General features: G+C 41.0%; 1 protein-coding gene across 1 annotated transcript in view; it reads right to left on the reverse strand.

Moving 5' to 3' along the window:
* Positions 1–5,628, reverse strand: part of TMEM51 (transmembrane protein 51) — an 83,538-nt gene extending 77,910 nt beyond the window's left edge. The window contains exon 1 of the mRNA XM_027859780.1: positions 5,536–5,628. The gene's annotated coding sequence lies outside the window, so the exon portion shown is untranslated. The remainder of the gene's footprint in view (positions 1–5,535) is intronic.
* Positions 5,629–10,920: the final 5,292 nt, after the last annotated feature.

The raw sequence follows: 10,920 nt of genomic DNA on the forward strand, positions 1-10,920 counted from the left end.
TATTGTTCTTTGCTTATTACAAGGCTATTTTGCACAGGGTCCTGGATTCCGTATGTGCACTAAGCATTGTCATTTTGATCTTTATTTACTGCCAACAAACTCTGCAAGATGACTCAGTATAGTAAATTAACATTCTTTCTGATTAAATAATAGGCCTTGCACACATATGACTATTTTTCAAATGTATTATCAGTGCTGGTAAAATGCAAAAAAAAAAAAATCATTTAAAAAAGCATTGCTGAATTCTCGGTAGCAGGGTTTTTTGTTTATTGTTTTCCAACGTAAATTTCTAACAGTACAACTATTAGGGCGGTTCTCAGGCTTGAAAAGATTGAGAACCACTGCTCACAGCCAAAGCTGAGCCAAAAGAATATTTCTAGTTCTATCTGTCGAGTTTGGGATGGCTCAAGCTTTGCTTCAGAAAGGGGTCTTCCTCTCGGTAAGTGGCCAACATTCTGAAATTCAAAACTAGCTTCCAGGATCTCCTGCCTCGAGAGAAATTGTTCTATAAGGACTAAGGATGGGGCAGGGAAGCTCTCTGAGAATGGGCTGTAACTCTTTGAAAGCAATGTTAAGGAGGGCATCTAGCTGGCTCAGGCACATGCCACATAACAGCTGGGGAAGGGGGAAGGGTTCTGGCTCTGCCGCTGCTATTTGGGATCTGTGTGATCTTGGACAAGTCACTGCCCCTCCACCTTGGGCCCCAACTCCCTCCCCTGTAAAGTGAGAGGGGAGGGTTATGAATAATTTCTTATAGCTGGAAAGGAGCCAAAGTCATTTTGTAATAGATTATATTTAGTCCTTCATTCAACAAGCATTTATTGAGCTATGTTTTTTTGGGGGGGGGGACTAGGCAATGGGGTTAAATGACTTGCCCAGGGTCACCCTGCTAGTAAGTGTCAAGTGTCTAGGCCAGATTTGAACTCAGGTCCTTTTGACTCCAGGGCCAGTGCTCTAACCACTGCACCACCTAGCTGCCTTTTCAACAAGCATTTATTAAATGCCCTTGTGTTCATTCCAGGCACTGGAGATTGAAAAAGACAAAAAAAAAGAGATGCGCCCCTGCCATCAAAGGGCTTGCATTCAACTGATGGAAAACAGCATGAACACAGACATGTCAAAGCAAAATAAAAAACAAAAATAATTATGTGTGTGTGTTAATTATTGAGGGGAATAGGGGATCAAGAAAAGTCTCATGTAGGAAGTAAATGCTTGATCTGAGCCTAAAAAAAAGTATTAATAAATTATAACACTGCCCCCCAACACACACGTACACACATACACATATTCTGTAACTTTGCAAATTCCCCTCATATAGATGTTCAGTTGGGAGTCCATTTCTAACAACTCATATTTCTTTTCCATTTTTTCTTAAGATTTGTTGTTGTTCAGTTGTTACGATCATGTCTGACTCCATTTGGGGTTTTCTTGGCAAAGATGGTTTGCCATTTCCTTCTCCAGCTCATTTTTACAGATGAAGAAAGTGAGACAAACAGGGTGAAATGACTTGCCCAGGGTCACCCATCTAGTATAAATGTAGCTCTTGAGGTTACATTTTAACTCAGGTCTTTCCTGACTCCAGACCCAGTACTGATAGGTTCCCTTTAACGTATCCAAAGTGCAGGTAAAACGCATAGTGAAATAGATATAATCACATTTGTTTCTCTTGCTACCTGGAATGGTTCTTCCCATTCACTTGACTCTGCTGCCTTTTCTTTTCTTTCTTCCTTTTTTTTTTAAGCATGTGGCATTTTGGGAGCAAGGGCAGGCAGAAACACACAAAGAAACTTCTCATTCTGTTATTCATCTTTTTCCTTGTGCTTACACAGAGGGTTCTTTTTACTCTGCTGAGGCTCAGGAATTCATTTGTAGATAAAACTGTACCTGTTTCAATGCTGAGGAAGACTGAAAATGATCAGTCCATCTCTTGGCATATAAAAGACCCTAAACTAAGTGCAAAAAGGCTTCCTGAGGAATCTTGACCATATTTCAGTGATCAGCTATAGAAGGCACAGTGAATAGAGTGCTAGGCTTGGAGTCAGGAAGACCTGAGTACAAATTTGACCATAGACACTAGTGGTGTGACCCTAGATAAATCACTCAACTCCTGTTTGCCTCAGTTTCCTCATTTGTAAAATGAGGATCATATTAGTACCTCACGGGGTTGTTGTGACGATCAAATGAGATAATAATTGGAAAGTGCTTAGCATAGTACCTGGCATATAGTAAGCAGTATATAAATGTTAACTGTTATTATTATTGATCTATGAATTATATATTATTATCAGCTGAGTTGAGAAGGATAGAGAATTGGCAGCTTAATGGTACAACGGATAGAGTTCTGGACCTGGAGTCAGGAAGATGAGTAAAAATTGTTGTGAGGATAAAATTAGAAAATATTTGTAAAGTGCTTTGCAAACCTTAAATACCTATAGAAGTGCTAGCTATCATTATCATTGTTGTTGCTGTGAGTGAAGAGTTCTAGCTGAACCCCCTGAGAAGGAACCACCTGGAAGGTGGGGAGGAGAAGCCTCAGCTTAGACCTTGGCCAGAGATCCTTTCCCCTTTCCCCTACCCTCCCCACTTTGACTGGATTTTGCCCGTTTCAAATGATCTTGAATGTCTCATAAATGGAAAAAGAGAACTTGGAGCAATCAATAACTGCGAGCTATCCCATTGGTCACATGTGTGCTTTCTGAATTTGAACTCATTTTCCCTTGGACTATGTATGTACTTCTGGGATAGCTTCCCATAGATTTTTTTGGGAAAAAAATATATATAATATATAATTTTTTAATGATTGTTCTTATTATAACACCTTAGTAAATGCCCCTTTCTAAAAGCTACTTAAGGCTGGCTGACTCAATGGTTCTTAGCAGGTAATCTGGGAGAGAAACACACTGGTGGGGGCTCAAACCACTGCCATTACAGAACTACCGCCTGCCTCTTCAGGGTTATCCTAGAACTGAGGGTCCCCACTAGTGGTAATTGCAATAAGGAAGCCTCTGAGCTTACATGGTCTACTTTTTCTTTCTTTTCAGGAACCAAACAGAAATTTAATTTCTTTCCCCCTCCCACTTAATAGTATTTTATTTTTTCCATTATCCATCTACATTTCTAGAACGCTTTCAATTCACAACAACCCTATGATGCTGGACAAGTCACTTAAGCCTGTTTGTCTCTGCATCTGTGAAATAAGCTGGAGAAAGAAATGACAAACCACTCCAGCATCTTTGCCAAGAAAACCCCATATGGGGTCATGAAGAGTTGGACATGACTGAAAAAAAATGTGTATGTGTGTGTTTGTGTGTGTGTGTGTGTGTTTGAGAGGGGAGGAGAGAGAGATGAGGAAAGGCCTTCTGCAGAATGAGGTATTTGAATTGAATCTTAAAGGAAGCCTTGAAGGCTAGATGCAGGAAGTGAGAAGGGAGACCATTCTTGGCTGGGAGGACAGTGGGGGAGTTAGAATAAGGAATGCGTGTGTGATGAACACCGCGGTGTGAAGGCCTGTAAAAGCTGAATCGTACAGTTTGAGAAGGGAGTTCTGTATAGAGTAAGACCAGAAAGGGAGGATGGAGTCAAGCTGCCAAGGAATGCCCCAAACAGAGGAGTGTACATTTCATCCTGGAAGGAACCACTGAAGTTATTGAGTAGAGAGGATGACCCGGTTGTCAGAACTAAGACCTGAATCTCAAGTCCACCCCTCTTTCCCCATAGCAAACTGCCTTTCTAATTTACCAAAGAATTGGCAACCTTTCCAGGCTCTCCAGGAGTGATGGGGACAAGTCACTTGGAATGAAAGGAATATGGCACGTTTCCAGGCTCAGGATTAATTTGGGAGGAGTGGATATCACATCCTAAATGAAAGCTAAGCCAGTGTCCCCAGGCAAAGAGTGTATTTTTCCATGCCAAGACTCCAGCTGTGAGTCTCACCCCACCAATTACACAGCCCAACACCAATCCAACAGGTCAAGTCTTATCTTCTCAAATCATCTTCAAATTGTTTCCCTGAAATTGACTCACCCTGCCTGGTGTGAGGGAGACTGGAGAAGTTTCCAGTCAGAGCTGGGGCCCCCAGGCACAACTACAAAGTAAGCCAGTGTATCTTTGATTTGCTTCTCGCCTCCCCCTCCAATTTCCTCCGTTTTCTCCTCGACCCTTCTTTTCACCAGTCACACTCTCAAGCTTCAAGGTTCAGTAGGAAAAACCTTGGACGTGGAATCCAGGAATCTGGGCTCATGTCCCAGCTTGCCTGTGTGAACCTGGCTAAGTCACTACCCTACTTTCACCTCGTTTCGTGATCTACTGTAAAATAAGGGAGTTAACTATCCGCCTCCAGAGAAAGAACTGATATTGTTTGAATACAGACTGAAGCATGCTATTTTTCACTTTCTTTCTTTCATTTTTTTTCTTTTATTCGAGGCTTCGTGTACAAAATGACTAATATGGAAATGTTCTGCATGATTGCACATGTATAACCTATATCTGATTGCTTACCATCTCAGGGAGGGGGAAGGGGAAAGAAGGAAGGAGGGAGGGATAGAATTTGGAACTCAAAACGTTAAAAAAATGTTTTAAAATTGTTTTAACGTGTAATGGAAAGGGGGATAAAATGTATTTTTAAAAAAAGAATACCAAAGAATATCAACTAAAACATGAGAAGGGAAATAAATTCTCCATGGGGGGGGGGGCCCGGAGGGCAGAGAGAAATAAAATAAAATAAAATAAGGGAGTTAGCCAGGGAGTGGGTAGGATTCTTAATCTTCTCTGTACCTTTTGGCCATCTGATGAAACCTGTGGATCCCTTCTCAGAATAATGTTTTAAGAAATATTGGATCGCCGTCTTGGGGAGAGTGGAGAGGAGGGAAGGGGAAAAATTTAGAACTCAAAATCTTATTAAAGTGAACGATGAAAACTAAAAATAAATAAATAAATAAAATACATAAGATTATGAAGGAAACCAATTATACTGAAATATGATTATCAAAATATTTTTAAAAACAAATCCATAGACCCTAGGTTAAGAGCTCCTGGACTAGATGGTATTTAAGGACCCCTTCCAGCTCTGATTTTCTATGCTCTAAAGTCCTTACCAGATTTGACATTCAATGTTCTAAGACTCTTCCAACATTCTAGGTTGTAAGGACCCTTTCAACAATCATTTTCTGTGTTTTAAAGTCCCTCCTAGCTCTGACAATCTGTGTTTCAAGATCTTTTCTCTAACATTCTGTGTTCTGTATTTCAACATTGTAACAATGTAACAAGGGTCCCACCAGCTCCTACACATGCTCTAAGGCTCCTTTCACCTCTTACAACCTATTCTCTAAAGCCTCTGACATTCTACATTCTAAAGTCCTCTCCAGCTGGAACTCTGTATTTTAAGATCCTTCCCAGCTCTCACGTTCTGTAAGTCCTGACCAAAAAAGCATAAGTCCATCCCATAGCACCAAAGGGTGAAGTAATAAGTAGCATTACTTCCCACAAGAATTCCTTATGAACTTTCAATAAAAATAAGTATGATTTAGGAACACTTACCCTGTCCTGAGAAGTGTTTCAGTCTCATCTGCTGTAGGTCCTTACTGCTTTTACTTAACCTAACTTTAGAAACAAGCCATCGGTTAATTCACCTGCTCACCCAAATGTCTCATCCACTTGCCCTCCCCACAGATGAGGTCAGTGAATGAGTCACTTCCCCTCTCTTGAGTCTGTAAAATGAAGAGGAGATTGGACTAGATGACCTTGAAAGTCCCTTCCAGCTCAAATAGTCTAAAAAGTCTGTGTACTATTATACAAAAACCTGTGTTAGACTGCCCTTCACCAGAGGCCAGGCTTCTAGGCTTACCAGTATCAGTATGGTAGGAAACATTCAGGGTGCGATGGCATGCTATATATACATTTTTGCTCTCCTGCATTCCCATCTGGGATGATACTTTTACAACCTTTTGTTCTGAAGCCTGGTTCCTATTCAACTCAATTTAATCCACATTTTCTAAGCACTGAATATGCTAGGCACCATGCTAGCTGCTGGACATATAAGAGCAACAAAAGAAATAGTGCCTGCTCCCCAGAAGCTTTTATTTATGGGGAAGGGGGAATCCAGATGACCCTGACACAGATAAATAAACACACAGAAGCTACATCAGAATGCAAAGCACGTTTTTTAAGAAGCAGAGAAAAATAATAGCCGGGGGAATCAGGGAAGGCCCCCAATAGGAGGTTTTTTAGCCAGTGATTCTCAGCTCATCATCTTCACTTTGAGTAGCTGCATTGCTAAGATTTCCAAGAGCAGAGGTGAACAATATTCAGTTGCATGACTCCTGTCATTGTCAGCATCAAGTCACTTTCTGGTACCTGTAACCTAATCCTGAATGGTTGGGATTAGTCACTGGGAGAAGAGCTCTGTACATGCTAGTTTGGGCCCTATCAGAGACCAGGGGGAGCAAGCTGGCCCATTCAAAGTGCTTAGAAGGGTTAGATCAGAGGTCTCTGATGCTCCCATTCACCTAGCTTTGACTAGTCCGTCTTACTCAGCTCTCATACCCAAGTGGCCATTATTTCCTGTTGAGTCTGCCTCTGCAATATCTCTTAAACACACCCCTCCCCTCCCTTCTCCTCACCGGCCCCTCCTGGGTACATGCCCATTTTCTGCTGCCTGCCTCAACTACTGTATCACAATAGTTTCCTAATCAGTCTTCAACATCTGTCATCCCCCCTCTTTTAAGTCATACCTCTAGGCCTTGGGGCAGCTAGGTGGCATAGTGGATGGAGCTTTGGCCTTGGAGTCAGGAGGACGTGAGTTCAAATCCAGTCTCAGACACATGACATTTACTAGCTGTGTGACCCTGGGCAAGTCACTTAAGCCCAATTGCCTCACCAAAAAAAGCAAAAAAGAAAAAAAAGACATACCTCTAGGCTAGCTTGGGTCAATGGTTCATCTGCTGGAAACTCAATCTAATCCAACCTGATCCAACCCAATAAGCATTTATGAAATGCCTACAAGGCACTGAGCTAGGTGCTGGGAATATAACTACAAAAAGGAAAGACAATTCTTGCCCTCAAGGCTCCAGAGGGAAACTGAGCAAATGGTTCCCTGTTACCTGACACATGCTCCTGGCATTCAAACAGCTAGGTGGTGCCATAGTGCACACAGTGCTGGGCCTAGAGGCAAGAAGACTCATCTTCCTGAGTTCAAATCTGTCCTAAGATCGTTACTAGCTGTGTTACCCTGGACAAGTCACTTACCCCTGTTTGCCTCAGTTTCCTCATCTGTAAAATAAGCTAGAGAAGGAAATGGCAAATTACTCTAGTATCTTTGCCAAGAAAACTCCAAATGGGGTCACAAAGAGTCAGATACAATTGAAAAATGATTGAAGAACAACAAAAATTGTTTGCATGATTGCACCTATGTCAAATTGCATACCCTCTCAGGGAGGAAAAGAATTTGGAACTCAAATTTAAAAAAAAATTTTAATTTAAAATTTTTAATTTAAAAATAATGTTAAAATTGTTTTTTTACATATAATTGGGGAAAATAAAATATTATGAAAAAAAACAAAAATATTTGTAACTCTCTTACCTTTCTAAAATTTTTGCTTTATATCAGTGCTTTGTGTCAGTACCAGACAGAGTTAGTATCACAAAATTTAGGGTTGAAAGACCATAGGATCATCAATTTAGAAATGAAAGCTACCTTTGAGGCCAATTCCTCATTGTAAAATATGAGGAAACTGAGGCTCAAAGAGGATCACTTGCCTAAAGTCCCTTAGTCAGTAAGTCTCAGAGGCAGGATTGTGAACCTAGGCCTCCCTGCCTCCAAGTCCAGCCTTATATCCACTCTGCCAGACCGCTTCTCTCAGAGACCTTAGAAATTATCTAGTCCAGAGTATCTTAACCTTTTTTTGCATGTATTACAGACCCCTTTTTGTAGTTAGGCCAGTGAAGTCTATGGATGCCTTCTCCGAATAACATCTTTAAATGCATAAAATAAAATATAGAGGATTATGAAGGAAACCTTTAGAACCTGTTATGTGTAGAAAGGCAGCCCCTTGAGCTCTGGTTTGGGAACTACTGCTTCCTTCCAGCCCTTTTCCGCTTTGTTTCTATCCTGCTTTGAGCTGACCCCAAACCAGAACTGAAATGATTCAGTTTGTCAGAGGTGGGAGGAAGCCAAGAGCTCGCTGTGCGTGATACCCCCTCCCTCCTCCTGCCCAGCTGTCCCTGTTAGAGAGAAGGATCAGAGACCAGAGAGGCCCATAGGAGTCCATAGAATGACAGCTGGAAGGCCATCCCTCAAGCCTATCTCTCTTTTTAGGAATAAAGAAACTGAAGCCCAGGGAAATGAAGTGACTTGCCTAGAGTTACATGGGTAGTGAACATTGGAAGCCAGATTCAAGCCAATATCCTCTGTAGAATAAGTGTTTAACATCTGGTTTGGCATGGGAAAAATGTGCCCACGATACACTTTAACTTCCATTATTAGCGTTTTCTCCATTATTTGATAATCAACAAAACAACAAATCAAGTCCTGATTTGTAATGTCGGTCAATTTCGAGGTGTAAATGTTCACGTTAAAAATTTCATTCCCTGACCAGTCTGACTAGCTCCAGGAGTCTCCTGGTTGGTCCTCTGACACCAGAACCAGTGCTCCTTTCCCTGAACCCCACTGTCTCTTTGCTTATGTGCACCAGAAAGGACCTCCAGCAGCCTGGGGTTCAGAATCCCAACTTAAAAACTTTTCCCATATGACTCTAAGCAAGTCTGCCAACCTGAGTCTAAGGTCCCTGTCTATAAAATGGGGAAAATAGTGCCTCTAGAACCAACTTCCCAGGGTTGTTGTGAAGATCAAATAATATATTACATGTAAAGTGATTTATAAACCTAAAAGTGTTATATAACTGTTAGTGCTTTATTACCTTTGTGACCTTGGTTAAGTCACTTCCACATATTTATCCTCTGGCGTTTGCTCTCATTATCTCCAGCAGCAGGATATAAGATCCCTGAGAGCTTCTGTCTTTGCATTTCCATTGTTGGGTGTATTTTCTGGCACATAGTAGGTGCTTAATAAATATTTAAATAATAGATATTATTTATATAATTATTTATATAATGAATATTTGCTGATGGTCTTCATGTGTAAAATGAGAGTTTTGATTTATCTCTTCAGTTCCCAGCTACTACACATCCCTTTCAAGGCTTTCCTTTTCTTTCCAGTTGTTAATGTTCCCACTCTCTTGAAATTATTTATATTACTTTATGGGCAGTGGATAGAGTGCCTGGCCTGGGGTCAGGAAGACCTGAGTTCAAATCTGACCTCAGGTACTTCCTAGCTGTGTGATCTTGAGCAAGTCACTTCACTCTGTTTGCCTCAGTTTCCTTATTTGTAAAATGAGCTAGAGAAGGAAATAGCAAACTACTCCAGTATCTCTGCCAAGAAAACCCCAAATGGGGTCATGAAAAGTCCAACACAACTGAAATGAATGAACAACAACAAATATACTTTGTATCTATTTACCCCTTTTTATTTCCCTGCCTTCAATAGATATAAGCTCCTTGAGGGCAGGAACTGTTTTCAATTTTGTCTTTGCATCTCACTGTTGTAGGTACAGTTTCTCCTTTGTAGTAGATACTTAAAAATATTTGTTGAATTGGGATTTACCGTACTGGATCTAAACTTCATAGGATCTCACTCACAGCAGGAGCTCAATAAGTGTGATTTTTGTCCTTCCTAGTTGTGAAATATCCCAGGGAAATAATTGACAATTTACTTAATAACTTATTAGAATCCTCTAATGAGCTCCTTGAGATCAGGGACTGTTTTCAAAATTTCTTTGTTCTCATGATGCTTGGCATATAGTAATTAATAATTGTTTACTGATTGTTGGTGGTCTTCAATCTTCAATAAATGCTGATTGATCAGTATTGTAAATAAGGATCCTAGAACCATAGGAAGTCCAATCCCCTCATTTTATAGGTAAAGAAACTGAAACTTAGGGAGGGGAGTGACTTGGCCAATGGCACACTAGTAGTGAGCAGCCAAGTCAGGATTTGAAACTAGTTTCTCAAACTCCAAATCCACATAGCTTTGTTTCCATTAGACCATGCTGAGAAGGGATGTTAAGCAATCAATCAATAAATATTTATTAAGCGCCTGCTATGTGTAAGACACTGTGCTAAGTGTTGGAGAAAAGTAGGGAAAGACAGTTCCTACCCTCAAGAAGTTAGTACAATCTAATGGGGAAGACAATATGTAAACAAATATATACAAAAAAGTCATACATAACATAAGTAGGTAATAATTAACAGAGAGGGCTTTGGAATTAAGAGGGATTGGGAAAGGCTTCTTGTAGAAAGTGGGATTTTTAGTTGGACCTTAAAGGAAGCCAGGGAGGTTAGTAGTCAAAACAGAAGAGGGAAAGCATTTAAGTCATGGGGGATAGACAGAGAAAACACCTGGAGCTGAGAGATGGAAAGCCTTGTTTGTGGAGCAGCCAGGGGCCAGTGTCACTACATGGAAGAGGACATTTGGAAAGTAAGATGTAAGAAGACTGGCAAGGTAGGAGGGGACTGGGTTATGAATGGTTTTGAATGCCAAGTAGAGGATTTTGTTTTTAGTAATGGAGGCAATAGGAAGCCACTGGAGCTTATTGAGTAGGGGAAGTGACGTGATTGGACCTGTACTTCAGGAAAATCAGTTTAGTGGCTAAATGGAGGATGGATTGCAGGGGGGAGAGACTTGGGGCAGACCTCCTCCTCTTAGCCCCAGTAGCTATCATGATAATCCAGACTAGAGGTGGTGAGGGTCTACACAAGGAGGTGGTAGTGTCAAAGGAGGGCAGAAGGCATATTTGAGAGAGGTTACAGAGGTGAAATAGAGAAGAGATGCTGAGGAGGTGAAATAGACAAGAGAGGCTAAGGAGGTGA

This window comes from Vombatus ursinus, unplaced genomic scaffold (assembly GCF_900497805.2).
Source record: "Vombatus ursinus unplaced genomic scaffold, bare-nosed wombat genome assembly UNPS02014172.1, whole genome shotgun sequence".
NCBI lineage: Eukaryota > Metazoa > Chordata > Mammalia > Diprotodontia > Vombatidae > Vombatus > Vombatus ursinus.